The sequence below is a fragment of the Eupeodes corollae genome, chromosome 1, assembly GCF_945859685.1.
Source record: "Eupeodes corollae chromosome 1, idEupCoro1.1, whole genome shotgun sequence".
Lineage (NCBI taxonomy): Eukaryota > Metazoa > Arthropoda > Insecta > Diptera > Syrphidae > Eupeodes > Eupeodes corollae.
The window spans coordinates 238,698,578-238,713,456 of NC_079147.1; the positions used below are offsets into that span (position 1 = coordinate 238,698,578).

A 14,879-nucleotide genomic window follows, 5' to 3' on the forward strand; every position below is an offset into this window, starting at 1 on the left:
TCGTTTGGGAATTTTCAAAGCATCCTCACAAGTGGTATGAGTGGTTCTCGTATTAAGTTTTCTTTCATTATTTTTTTTACACTTTGTGGATGAGAACAAACAATGGGAAGTGTCAAAAAAACGCAACCGAAAAACATCCCGAGTGGTAAGTACATTCACAATTGTTGGATTTAAAATCTTAGATGTGAACTGACCATAAGTGAATGAACTCTTGCCTCGCTTGTATGGCCTGCGATCTATTCTTTTTTGTACAATTGTTAAGTCCTTATGTTACGTCAGAAAAAATTGTTTAAGTGTCATTGTTACGAAAAGTTGGAGTTTTTTATTATCATTTAGGAAAATTACAAATCTCAATTATTTGATACTTCAACACAGATGTTAGGAACGATGTGGTAACGTTATATTGTTAAAAATCGTAATAATGAACATATTCAACAACGGCAATAGTTAACAATTTTTAAAATTAGTTACAAATAGTCTATTGCCGTATAAATAGTCTTTAACTTCAATTTTGCCTCCATCGTAACACTCAAAATAAATACATTACGTGACACAACAGTACGTTGCAAACTAGAACCTATAACCATAGACACACCAGTCTATGCCTATAACCAGCGTTACCACTTCTCAAAAAAAAAGTAGAAGTAGATATTAGGAAAAAAGTGAAGTAGATTGAGAAAAATGGAAATAGATTTCATATTATTCTGCATATTTTTAAATTATATTATTTCAATAAAAAGTAGAACAAAAAAATGTAATTATTTAAGGTTTTACATCATATACTTCAATATGTTAATGTAACATTTCTTAAATTAAATCTTAGTTGTTACTAACAAAAAACAAAGATTGGGCTCGTGTTGGTCATATCAAATGACTTTAGGATGTTTTCATTGCAAAAAACGAGTTCTTCAAGAATTAGTTATTGTAATCGTAATACAATTTTAGTACATCAACAGACCTTTTATCTTTGTTTTTGGACAACTTGAAAATATCTTTTAATATTGAAAACAAACAATCAAATCCAAAATAAGACTATGGCCCAACTAAAACATTAACAAACAGAAACAAATAAAAGCACGACTAGTTCGCATGAACTCGCTCATGTATTCAAAAACGTCTGTGTAAAACTATTTCCTGTATTGAATTGTACCTGCAAAAAAGTTTGTTTTCAAAAATGTAAATGCCATTTGATTTCTCAAGAAAAAATAAAAAAAATTTAAATTTGCGTTTGAAAAACGTTTTTGAATTTTAGTTTAATAATATTTTTGGTATATAATTTTGAACTTATTATTAGACGACTGGCATTTAAATTTTGTAAAAAATAATAACCCATTTTCAAGAAATCAAATTTCGAAAAAAATAATATATATTTTTAAATAAAAAATAAAAACAATGATATTTTTGGCAAAAAAAAAACAGTTTTGTTCTTGAGAAAACTTAAAATCAAAATAACGGTTCTAGCTGGGATGGAATAGCCTTTATATATTTTTATATTGAAAGAAGCTAAACTAAGAACACAAATTTTAGCAAGTCTTTAAAAAAATCTATCGGTTTGTTTTTGAAAAAAATCGAATTATAGATTTTGACCGTACAAATTTGTATTGAAACTACTGTTATTTTAAGTTTGAAAACATCGGGGACCACTTTTTTCGTCTTCTCTACCATCGTAATGTCATGTTTGATTAAAATTTCGAATTCGAATTTGTTTACCAATGCAAAACTTGCCATACAGGCCCTATCTGTATGATGGATAAAGATATTTACAAAATCAAACTAAAAAACGTCTTTAAGGATTGTGTGAAAACGAAACAAAAACAATAAATAATTTTCGTCTATTGAAAAGTGAAACGATGAGAATTAGGGCATTATTTTCTTAAATCAAGTCGTTGTTATTAAAATACGGCCTAGACATTTTCAACAGCACTTTTGACCAGATATTATGATGAAGGTCCTTCTAGGTCCTTTCATGTACGTCGAAAATGACAAAAGGGTTACACTTGAATACATTAGATAAGACGTAACTTCACTGCAAATACAAATATTCAAGCGATTTTTAATTCTCTAAAAAGTTTTAAGACTACACACAACAGTGAGAGAAAAAAGGAGTAGATTCAGTCTATTTGTATTAAAATCGAAGTAGGTAAAAAACCAGATATTGAAAATGAAGTAGATTTCAATATTTTGATGATGGTGCGAAGCAGGAAGTAGATTTTAAATTTATTTGAAAAAAAGAAGTAGATCTACTTCAATTGAAGTAAAGTGGTAACGCTGCCTATAACTCTCAACCATTTCTGTGTGTGAGAATTGCTGTCAGAGATGGGAGGACCCTACAGTTTTAAGCCGAATCAGAACGGCTAATTTGGGATTGCGTGATCGTGGCAAGAACTACTCTTGTAGTATTTGTCAATTCCTCGCAATAGGTATTACCTGTGAAACAAAATGTAAATGGCACAGGCAATGATTGATGCTAAGACCTCTGTTACGCTTACGTAATAAATTAAACATTTGCATCGAGTTTTTCACAAAAATTGACACTTTAAAAAAGTTATCAAGCCAAATAAAAATGTTCTTATTTGACAGCAAAAAATCTGAATGAAGCACTTATTTCAATTTGAAATTTGAATTCGATTCCACAATAAATACAAAACACATTCCCGTGAGTATTTGGAATATCAATTTCCAAAATCTCTGCGTTCTTGCTAACTCCACTCATACTCACAACAAAATGAGAAAAAACTCCAAAATCCAATTTCGAAAACATGAACTTCCCTATTCCTATACATTTGTTTATAACAAACACTAACAAAATCTACTTGTAAACAAATTCCAACGCACGCGTTCTTTAATCCTAAAACTCCAATTATTCAAACGCGCAGGTCCGTATTATATTTTTTCTCAAAAGAAGTTTCCCCAAAAATACGAAAATACCATTTTCTATTTCTAAATTCTAAATTTATTCAGTCTTCGGCGAGATTTCGATACGACAAGTAAGTTTTGGGTTCGGTAAAAAATTTAATTATTTCTGAAATTAAGTATCTATAGATGTATATGTATTTTTGAAAAAAATATATGTAAAATTTTCTTTGGAATTAAGAGTTAAAAGTCGGAAAAAATGTGCAAAAAATGTGGAAATTAACCTTTTTTAAGGTTTTTTGGTAAAATTTTCATCGATTTTGTGCGATTTTGGTGGAATTTAAGTGAAAATGAAAAATTTCATATAATTTCCTCCCAGGCAATGGGAATGTGTTATTTTTGGCTCTAAGTGCGGAACGTGTGGCAAATGTGTGAGCACATTTCAAATTTGTTGAAGATATTTTATTTAGCTATGAGAAAATTGCAAATCGTAGGAAAATTTTTATTTATTTTGCCAAGTATATGAAAAAAGTAATGTGAAAATGTGAAAGCTTTGAATAGAAGGAAAAACCGACCCTGGATTACGGTTTTTCTTTTAAAATAATAGAAAAATAATATATTATTATTATTCAAAGTAAAAATGTGTGTGTTGGGTTGAAAAATGTTCTATGTCTTAAAGTGTAAATCTAAAGAAAAGTGCTCAATTGTCTTTTAGGCCACATTATATGATTTCTATATGTTTTAAGTGAAAAAGTGCTCTAGTCTCACATCTGGGCATCAACTTTCCTGAAAGCACATTTTTATTTTCTTTGAAATGTGCTATTTACTGTGTGTTTCCTTTTAAAAATAGAAACGGATATGTTAATCATTTGCTGGTTTTTTGTCAAAATTGGGTTATTTTTGAAATATTTTCGTCTGTAAAATTTTACCAATTTCAATTCTGGTATGTAAGAATATTTGATATAAAATTTTAAAATATTTACATATAGGACATATGTTTAGAGAATTTCTATCGAGAACAGGTAATTTCCGATTGCTCATGAAATGTATTGGAAGAAATGTCAAAATTGAAAATATTGTGGTTAAGTTGAACATCTTGAAAATGAACTATAAATAAATACAACAGCAAGAAAAAAGAAATTAAAGAAGCTGCCGGGGAACAGAAAAATAATAGAAAATGTTCCGGTTTTTCGCTAAGTGATGAAATACGACATTTGCTTTGAATTCTTTTCAATATTTTTTTTTATATTTTTTTTTATTGAGAAAAAATAAAATTAAGTATTTTCAATGTTTTGTCTGTCTATGTTTAAAAAAAAATAAAATCGTAGAACATTTTTAATGCTTGATGAGAAGCTCTCGAATGCTACAAATATACAACAGATTTTTTTTTTGTCTAGGCTAAGAACTCATTGAAGCGTTTAAGGTCATAATTTCATGTAGTTTTTGCTTTAATGTTGGCTTACAAAATGTGGTCAATAAAATGAAAATGAGACATAGCGAAGGTGTCTTGGTCGCTAAGCTTCGTTGACGATCTTTTACGGGGCTGACCTTAATTCTTTGAAGAAGTGTTTCTCCGGTTGAATTGATGGTCAATGTTAATTTCCATAAAGTTGAGTAAGAGCTTTAGATTAACATCTCAAAAAATTAAGGAGGGGTAGAAATAGCTCGCCTTAAAATTTTCCAAATGCTTTCTTTGGCTAAAAACATTTCTCTTTCATAAAAGTTGATGGGTGCTGGATGCTAAAGTTGTATTTTATAGTAACTGAAAAACTGATATGAAACCAAAAAACTGTTTTTCTTTGGCGTTTGGTTTTTAATCCGGGGTTTGTCTTTTTGACAGCTGTCACTTGATTTATATTTTGTTTGGTTTGCCAATTCGGTTTTCGATACTCCATGCAATTTTTGTTAAGGAAACTTTTGGTGAGCGCTTTACTTCATGTCTCGTTACTTGTCTACACAGATAAGCCTGAGAAGATTGACGTCTTAGAACGTCTTAGACGTAAGGCAAAAGTGGTCAAAATTGTTTCTCTCGGCTGGAATTTACTCGATTTATAAAGTCAAACTCTAATGACCTTAAATTATTTGCATTGTATTTCTTCTTAAAACCCCCACGACTTAACATATAATACTTTAGATCGAGTAAGAAGAATCTAATTAAGATTTGGTAAACATCATTTTGAAATCTCTGTAGAATCTCCGTCGGCATCTTTTTTATACTTCAATCTTCAAAATGTGTGATACAAAAGCCCACCTAAATTCTATTCGATTGAAAAATGATTGCCATAAGAAAATTTTCAAATGGTTGAGATAATAGATCTAAATGAAAGCATGTAATAAATTGGCTATTTTTTGACAACATTCCTGTTAATTTTCTGAAGTCGTAAGCTTTTTCGGTTACAAGAATGATTTTCCAAAAGGATAAAAAGATAACGTTGTAGTACCTGTGGCATGATGGTTAGGGCGTTGGACTGTCATGCGAGAGGTCTTTTGTTCGATCCCTTCATGTGCCACCTAAAAAAAAAGTTTTATTCACGGGTACTGCCTCTTGCGAGGAATAAACAAACTCTCCAAGAGTAATTCTTGTCATGAAAAAGTGCTTTCTCAAATTAGCCGTTCGGATTCGGCATATAAACTGCAGGTCCCCTCCATTCCTGACAACATTACTCGCACACAGGAATGGTTGAGAGTTGTAAGTCACTATGGCCTGGTTCTCTATTGACTATTGCCCCACCTAATTTAATTTGTAGTCTTTTTGGAAAGCTTCTGGTAGCTCTATTCTAATTGGGACAGTTATCACTTGTGACTATCAAATTACACAGAATATTTTGGGTAATATTGACGCTTATTTATCAAAAAGCACTTTAGCCGATCTCCACACCTTGTTTTGTAAATAGTAAGGACACAGAGCTAGAGATAGCTCTGTGATAAATGGAAACCTATTGTGGTGAGAAAATCCTATTTTTTCGAAATGTTTTAAATATTCTTGATGACTGTACTCTCGGGCTAATGTGAAACAAAAAAATACATCTTGTTCAAAAATGTTTCAATATTGAAAACATCTATCGATTTAATGACATTCTTTCCAAATATTGTTGAATTTACCCCCAATTTTACTATTTTCATTGTTAAACTTTTAATCCACTAATTTATTTTGCCAATTTACGGAAGTTGTGTTCTATTTACATTTTAGTATAAGTTCTTGAAAACTTAGAACAAAATTCTAATATAATTAAGTGGTGGAACTCATATGAAAACAAAAATAAATTCTCAGGACTTTATTCTAGTTTAAACACGCATCAAAGTAAATAAATGAAACACATTGAAAACACAGATAAGTAAAATAATCAATAAGATAAGCGCAACAAATCTGGAGGATTGTTTTTCAACTGTACAACACGAATGTGAAATGCTTTTTCCGGCTCAAAATGAATCAAATCCTTTTTTTATTATTATTTCTTTTATTTTATTAACTATTTCTTATACTTACTTCCTCTGTTTAATTTTTATGAACTATAATTGTATAAGTTCAGAATTTGTAGTAATCCTTTTATATATCAAAAGTAAGTTTTATACATATCTAAACGAACTTTATCTTTTAAACATCATAAATTAGTCACCTAAGGAAGATTTGAGATTTGTTCCAGATTAGAGATTTTAAGCTACAACGGAATCGATCAGAACTTCGCCTGACGTAATCGCTTCATGGCTAAATCACAAACACGCTTCAGCTTCGGCTTCGTCTGCGTTACGGTGGGCTTGCTTCGAGGTTGTTTTAAATGACATTTCTATTATTTCATCCCTTCAAAGAGCAAATATTTTGTTTGTTGACATTTGAGCTGTCAGATAAAGCAAATAATGTTCAGATAATTGAACTAGAGCTTCCGTTTGGAGTCACATTACGTTACATTACGTTCTTTTCCTTACGATTGTCAAACGAAACGTGAGGTTGAAGCTCCATTGTGATAGCATGTATTGAATTCCTATGGCTGAACTCGTAAACGTCAGGCGAAGCCGAAGCTGAAGCGAGTTTGTGTTTCAGCCATCAAACGTGCCAATCAGGGTACTTATATGTTTCGTTCCTTGTCAGTCTTTTTTTTATAATATTCACCCAAATAAGACACAGAAGGCAAGACTGCTTTCAAATTCAAAAATGCTTTATTACTGAGGAAATAAATCTTAGATTTTATCTGGTGTCCGTACGTGGTAGAATAATAACGTAAAAACAAAAACGGAAAGTTGAAAACATCAATAATGAAACGATCAACATAATTTAGTTTAGAGTAAACCCTAAATTCGCTCCTCCTGAGACTAATTGGTAAATTTTGAACCAATTTTATTTTTGTTTTATGTTTAAACTTATAAAGTGATAGGTTCAATTTTGTATCCTTCAACAGATACAAATACACAAGCACATTTTTAAATGAGACAGTACCTATACTAATATTTTTTAAAAACCACAAATTTTAAGTACATCTGATTCAACTACTATTTGAAAATCCAACCGGCTATATTTTTGTTCGCAGATAAATAAGGCATTATGCCCAATTTCATAAAAAAAAACTTTTATACATTTAACAGGATTTTTAACTGTTAAATGGGATATTTTTGTTCCACCAAACGTTTTTAAAATAAACAAGCCTTTAAACACCTTTTAAAACTAAATGCCAATTTTTGGTTCATTAAATTTTAAAAGTGTCATGAAAAAATGAATATGACAGATTGACAGCTGATCTTTTGTTTTGTAAAATTTGCATTATCAATATTTGGAGATACAGAATGAATAGGTTAACAAATTCAATTACTATTTATAATATCATTTCTATGATTTTAATTTTTAATTAGAATATTAGATTGGTCATCTTCATCTGACGAAGATGAACATCATAGAGTTATTCGCCGTACAAGACACACGATTACTCAAACGGTTGTTTTTGATTTTGAAGATTGTTGTATTTTATGATTCTTGTCATTTATTTCAACATATAATGCTTTCTCATTTTTTCTCACCCAAATCGCTAATAGAAAGATAAAAGGGGTTTTATTTTTACAGGGTTGTGAAGACCCTGTAAAAATAACAAAAAATATCCCTGAAATTTCCCATTTTAAGCTTGGTAAAACGGAACAAATTTAAAGGCCTGATAAAATTTAAAAAGCTTTTAGTGTTTGTTTATGAAATCAGACATAAGATTTCCTAAATTAAAACCTCGTCTTTAAATTTGTCTATCATATTATATTTTTTTAAAATAGGCTTCTTTACAAATGTTGAAAACAAAAAACAATTTGTTTTTTTTAAGGCTTAGTTAGAACTTAAAATACCTCTTAACAATAATAGGATGATTATTTTGCAACATACACATCTTTCTCTTCTAGATAAAATTTAAATCATTTTCGTATCTAACCAAAATTCTAAAAATTCTCAGTAACATTTATGAAGTTTTCAGCACTCCTTGAATTTAATACCTTCATAGTTTTGAAATACGTTTTGGAGTTAATTTTGTTTGCTGATTTTGAGTACAAATTTTAATTTTAAGTTCAAGTTTTAAAAATACCCATTTTCAACATTATTTTTATATACTTTAATATATATTTTAAAAACTTGAACAGAGTAGTTTGGAGAACAGCATTGTTAAAAAAAACAAGAACTTGCTTACATACATACAATGTTGGAGAAAGAATTAGCACAAAAAGCCTTTTTTTATTCTTTAATAATGAGAAGTAAGAATAAAAAAAAAAACGTTTTATATTTTTAAATTCTAGGTAGTATCACCCTGTTATTTCTTTCAAATATCCCGTTACTTAGTTATTCTCTTATCTTTTCTAAACACAAAAAATGTGTATCATTCAAATTACTGTGGTCATACAATTAGCACACGTTCCAAGAAATATTTTTAAATCAAAGTAAAACTTTTTATTTAATAAAGTAAGTCGATTTGAGTGTTTATTCCATAATTTAATAATATTTATTGGTTAGATTGGTCGAAAACAATCGTGTTCGGCAGAACTAAGAAAAACCATGATTCAAATGAAAAATAACGGTAAAACGATTCAGGAAACTGCTAATGATATGGGACGATCAAGAAAATTGGTTTACAATGCAATAAAGTATAATGAAACCCATCATAAAACCAACCCTATTCAGAGAAAGCCCTCTCCTAAAAAGACAACACCTGCTGATGATCGTGTTATTACTTCTTATGCAAAAAAAAACCATTTCTTACATCTAAAGAAATTCAAACCATGGAAGACCATGGCATATCAGTGAGTAGCAGAACTATACGCAGAAGGCTAAATGAAAAGGATTTGATTGGATACGTGGCATGAGTTTGCTCGAAGCTATGGAACCAAACCTTTTTCATTTTGGAAAACTGTCTTATGGAGTGACGAGTCAAAATTCAATAGACTCGGATCAGATGGAAAGCGTCATGCTTGGCGACCACCAAAGCAAGAACTTCATCCGAGATACACAGTAAAAACTGTTAAGCACGGTGGTGGTTCCATTATGGTATGGGAATCATTTTCATGGTTCGGTGTGGGACCCATTGTAAAAATAGACCAGAGAATGGATCAACATTTGTATAAGAGCATACTTGAGAACCACATGGAGCCGTTTGCTGATGATAATATGCCATTGACGTGGAAGTTTATGCATGATAACGATTCATAGCATACTTCCCGACTAGTGAAGCAATGGATTAGTTACCAGAAAATAAAGGTTCTTCCCTGGCCAGCGCAGAGTCCTGATCTGAATCCCATAGAGAATCTATGGAACGATGTGGACCATCAGATTGAGGAAAAAAAACGAAAAATTTGGCAGATCTTTGGGAAACAATCAGAGAAGCCTGGAACAGCATTCCAATCTGGGTCTGGGACTGTTTAACTTTTCAGATTTTTGTAAGATACTTATGAAGATTTTTCAAATGTCATATAAAATAATATAAATATTTTAACAGAACATTGAACAAAGGGATTTTATTGAAAAAATCTGCTTTATAAATTGTTGATAGCCTCAAAAAGCCTCATATACATAGATACATACACGTTTTTCAAAAGTAATATCTCAAAAACCTGACGTGATACATTAGCTTTGAAGTCGGATTTGAATGAAGGCTCATTGGAAAAGTGCTATTTATATGCCAGTAAGTTTATCTTTCATGTGAAGTAATTTTTTTAAGAAAAATAAAACTGTGTTTGAAAATAGTGACAACTACTGTTCCTTGTGGCCCTAAAATAGTTTCCTAAAACTAGATTTAAATATATTTTTGTTTGAACTTTCAAATAGCTGCAGTTTTATTTTGTATGCATTGACAAAATCTAACCAATAAATCTTCATAATTATACCGACACTTACACGAGCATTTGACCTTTTACCAACTTTATTCCATGTCATTTTCCAATTGTTTTGGCCGTCATTTGAAAAAAATATTGTCTTAAGACAACTCAATCGACCTTATTTTGAATGCAAAATGACCCCCCAACCTTTCGCAAAAGTAGGTGTAGGTATTTCTTTCTTTTGCAGACACTGTGTTGTATGTATTATTATTTTCTTAAGAAATATCGATTTTTATTTCGTTGTTTGAACTACTCCATATTTTTAGATATATGTAAAGAAAAATGTCTTTAAGACATTGAAGCTACTTTTCAGTCTGTGCCCTACAATTGCCCTTTCAGAATAAAATTAGCATTAAATTTGCATACAAAAATAAACTAGATTTCGAGCAATAAATATGTAAATTTTTAATATTTACAGTCTACACCATATTTCTTAACCATTCGATTGTAAGAAAAAGTTAAATATAACTAAATCACATTTATTTCGTTTAAAATTGATAGATTAAAATTGGTTGCTAACTCTTATTAATGCATAAATAATTATTTCTTAAGTTTTTTGAGCTTGGTTTGCAAGCTGAAATGTTCAACAAAAATTCTTAGCGTCAAAGGTAGGAAAAAAGCAAAAATTAATATTTTTAAATGTTTTAAAATGATTAAATATTAAATGCTTTATATAAAATCTATCCATTTTCATTGGTTTTTCTTGATAGAATTCAAAAATGTACCAAAATGCCATCTTTTTGTTTCAAAAAGAATCAAAATCATATACTTCCTCCCACCACCACCAGGTATCGCATTGTGACGTTTAGTTCTCTCACAGTTTGTCTCTTGTCTCCTCTCAAACTCCATTGCAGATGAATAAATCCACATGTTTTTGAATTTCCAGATTGGAATTTCGAATTTCCAATACTCAAAGCGCAACAAGGTGTTCTCAATACAAACACTACAATGTTTGTACTCTTATTCCGAAATTCGAAGATTGCTCTTTCAACTTCACAATTCGGACATTCGGAATGTTTATTTGAGAGAGAATCTAAGATTGTTTGAAAACAAAACTTATTGCTTTTGTTTCTTTTATTTTGTTGTTGTTAAAAAAGCATGTTGTTTTGAAAAAAGAAGAAATTGGCAATGATTTTTTTATGAATGAACAGAAAAAGAACCGGTGAAAAATCTATAAACAATCTGATAAAAATAGCTCGAAGAAATTATCAAGTTCATTGACTTTGGTGGGTAAAAATAATTATTTAATTTCATTGCCAAGGTTTTGAAACCAAGAAACTTAATTAAGTAGGCTGACAGTTTAATTTCTTAATTAAAATGCTTTTTGTCAAGTGTTTGGATGACAAAATATATATTAAATGATAATTTTTCATATTTTTGGCAGATATAGTGAAACAGAAAAATTGGTTTTGAAACAAGAAGCACTTTGTTTTGATATTTTTCAAAATGTGCTTCGAGGACAAGTTTTGTATTGTAATAATCAAGAACGTAGAATTTTCGATTTTAACATTCATTGATTTACGGAAATAAATAAAAACAGTTTTTTCTTAATTGATAAGGTCATTCTTGCTTTATTTTCACATTTTTCTTTTACAGCGGAATTAATTAAAAAATGACTTTTTCACCTATATTCCTCGAGTTTACTAAAACATTGAATAAGAATTAAGCTGTAAGTGAAAATGTTCAACGAATGAAACCAAAATGTTTGTGGAATAGAAAAGTGACGTTTACCAAAAATCCTTTACGAAAATTTACCTACTACATTAAAAAGGATTTCTGTTTGGTAACTTGAAATTTCCACCAAGTTCCGCAGACTTGAGTTTTTTTTGTAAAGGTTTTGACATCAAATTGTCATAGTTTATAAACCCATCTACATAGACATTCTCATGTAAATATGTTTCTTTCAAAATTATAACCGTTTTTCAATAGATGTAAATAAACGATTGTTCCAAGCATAACCATCCGACCCTAAAAGCTTTGGGGACCTTCTTTACCTACCAATTAAAGGATAAATAAAAAAAATTACATCCTATATAAACTAGCATTGCATACCACCCTGTAATACATGGAATTCCATCATGTAACAGCTGATCTACTTCTGTCAAAAGAATGGCGGAAATAAATAAGTTTCGTCAAGTGACAACATTTTATGAATCCATTCTTTTGGAAGATTCTTTCTGTTCTGAAACCTAGCCGAAGTCAAGACGAGAGATTCGTCAGACAAATATGATTTACACATTCACTCATTATAAAATCTCTTTCGGCTTATCACGAACCATCATATTTCAGAAAAATCCACGTAATCACTGATATAAAATATTAAAATAAAAACATACACAAAAAAGAACGCAACACAAAACAAAGAAATACGGAATACGTGGCAAGATTTCGAGCCTCCACTGGACTCGAACCTAACAAAATCACCTGTTTAACGTTAGCTATACATTGCCTACAAGGACTATGTTTTGCCAGCCCACTTTCATTAGGTTGTAGACAAGGTTGTCCGGCGTAGGGAAGTGCGGCAGGTACCGGAGATTCATCAAGGACTTTTCTGCTCGTGCTACACCTATAACAGAAACCCTTAAAAAGGGAAAATCATTTGTTTTTGGTCCCGAAGCAATAAATGCCTTTGAGGATCTTAAGACTGCTTTGACCGAAGCCCCTGTTCTAATAAACCCTAACTTAATAGCCTTTCATCATTTTGTGTGAAGCATCAATTTCGGGTATCGGGAGTTAGATGAGGACGGTGTTGAGAGGCCAATATACTACTACTCGCATAAACTGAATCCTGCTCAACGCAATTGTAGCGTCACTGAGTTAGGGTGGAGTCTTAGGAGTTAAAAAGTTTAGGTCATACGTGGAAATGCAGGAATTTAAATAGTAACGGACCACGCGAGTCTGAAGCGGCTTATGAGTCAGAAGGATTTGAGTGGGCGTCTGGTTAGATGGAGTGATAAACTCCAACGTTTCACATTTGAGATAGAACAACGGAAGGGTTCACAAAATGTGGTACCAGATGAACTCTCACGCATGCATTGTGTCGATGAAATTGTAGCTGATTCTTCCAGTTTTGTGAATTCTTTCGATTTTTTACAAATTGATCTTACAATAATGAGTATGTGGGATTTAGAAAAATGGAGGGGAAAAATAAAAGTCAACTACCTGATCTTGAAAGTGACAGAAGGTTTTGTTAACAAGAAGGTCAAATATAGTACAAGGATTCCTCCGGAGGATGACCAGACGTGGAAATTGTGGATCTCATCTGCCATGACGTCCTGCTTAGTTCGGTTGGCTCATGATCCCCCAAAGTCTTCGCATGGTGGAATTGCCAAAACGCTATATCGCCTGCGTGAACGATTTTACTGGCCTAATATGGCAGCACAAATTAAAGCGTTCATTGCAGACTGTGGCGTTTGCAAAACTTCCAAAGCGCCCAATTCAACCCTAAGACCACCAATAGGCCAATCCTTTGTAGCAGATAGACCTTTACAGCACGTTTTTATCGATTTTCTTGGCACATACCCCCGATCTAAGAGGGGTAACGCATACATGATAATATGCCATGAATGGTGACTATTTAATTTTGTTTGATAGTTGACTGTGAGAGGGTTACGCAAAAGGAGCCAAAACACCTGGTGGCTTCCCAATAAGAGATTCGGGTACAGAAAGAGAGTTTATTACTAGCAATATCTTAGAGAGTGGTTTAAGTGTTTATTAGTGTGTCTTTCTTTTATAAATATATCAACAAGCATTTATAAAGAAAAGGTAGCGAATGTCCGGTAGCATTGCAAGAACCCACGACACCGACGAGCTCGTGCCGCGAGGGAGCAAGCATGCCTGCCGCACTTCCCTACACCGTACAACATTGTCTTCAACTTAATGAAACCAAAGGGGGTTCCTGTTCCTCTGGTCTTCAGTGGGCTGGCAAAACATCGTCCTTGTAGCTAACGTTACAAAGCCGTCCTCGGAATTGTTCTCTAAGTGGTCCTTTAAGGTACTTTCACCATATACACGGGAATCAGGGGTACTACCAAGCCAGTGGCAAACAATGTCCATTATTTTTAAATTGGCAAAGAACCAAATAAATTAAAATATGTTAAGGTGGGGCATTAGATTGGGACATTTTTATAAACTGTCTTGCCTTCGATGCAAGTGCTTTGGCTACACGAGCAGAAATTAGGCTTATTTTGGACTGATTAAAGCCGTGCAAATCAGAACAATCGTCCTTAACCTCTTTTTATTTTAGATTATGATTATACAAACTCATAAATAGTACCTCATTGTGACCCCTGAATCTGATGGAAGCCGTAACTTCCAAAACCAACAAAAATATGTCCACCTCTTGTGTCCTCATTTGGGCCATCAAACCGCAATAAATTTCCTCGAATTTTCCTTAGAAAACCTATTTTTGTTCCCGAAATCCTTCTCGCTTAGCACTTGCGCTGGATCATACCTGGTTTGGTATATTTTTCTTTTTCTGTTGGCTAATGGCTGATTGTCCAATAATTGGAACTGGTTTAAAAACTCCGTTTATTTCGGAATAAATTTGACTTGTTTGGTGGTTTAACTTAGTAAACGTCACTTATCTCCAGTTTCACAGTGGAACTTCAGTTCAAGAATTTATTCGGTTTCACAGTTTCGTTTAACCCTTGAACTCAGTTCAATTTGCAGTTCAAGTCAACCGAAAGTATTCTTCC

General features: G+C 31.9%; 1 protein-coding gene across 15 annotated transcripts in view; it reads left to right on the forward strand.

Annotated features, from left to right (window-relative positions):
* The first annotated feature begins 2,965 nt into the window (after positions 1-2,965).
* The window catches only part of LOC129940249 (ryanodine receptor), a 72,830-nt gene continuing 60,916 nt past the window's right edge, over positions 2,966-14,879 (forward strand). For all 15 annotated transcript variants that reach the window (XM_056048525.1, XM_056048527.1, XM_056048526.1 and 12 more), the window contains exon 1: positions 2,966-2,987. The gene's annotated coding sequence lies outside the window, so the exon portion shown is untranslated. The remainder of the gene's footprint in view (positions 2,988-14,879) is intronic.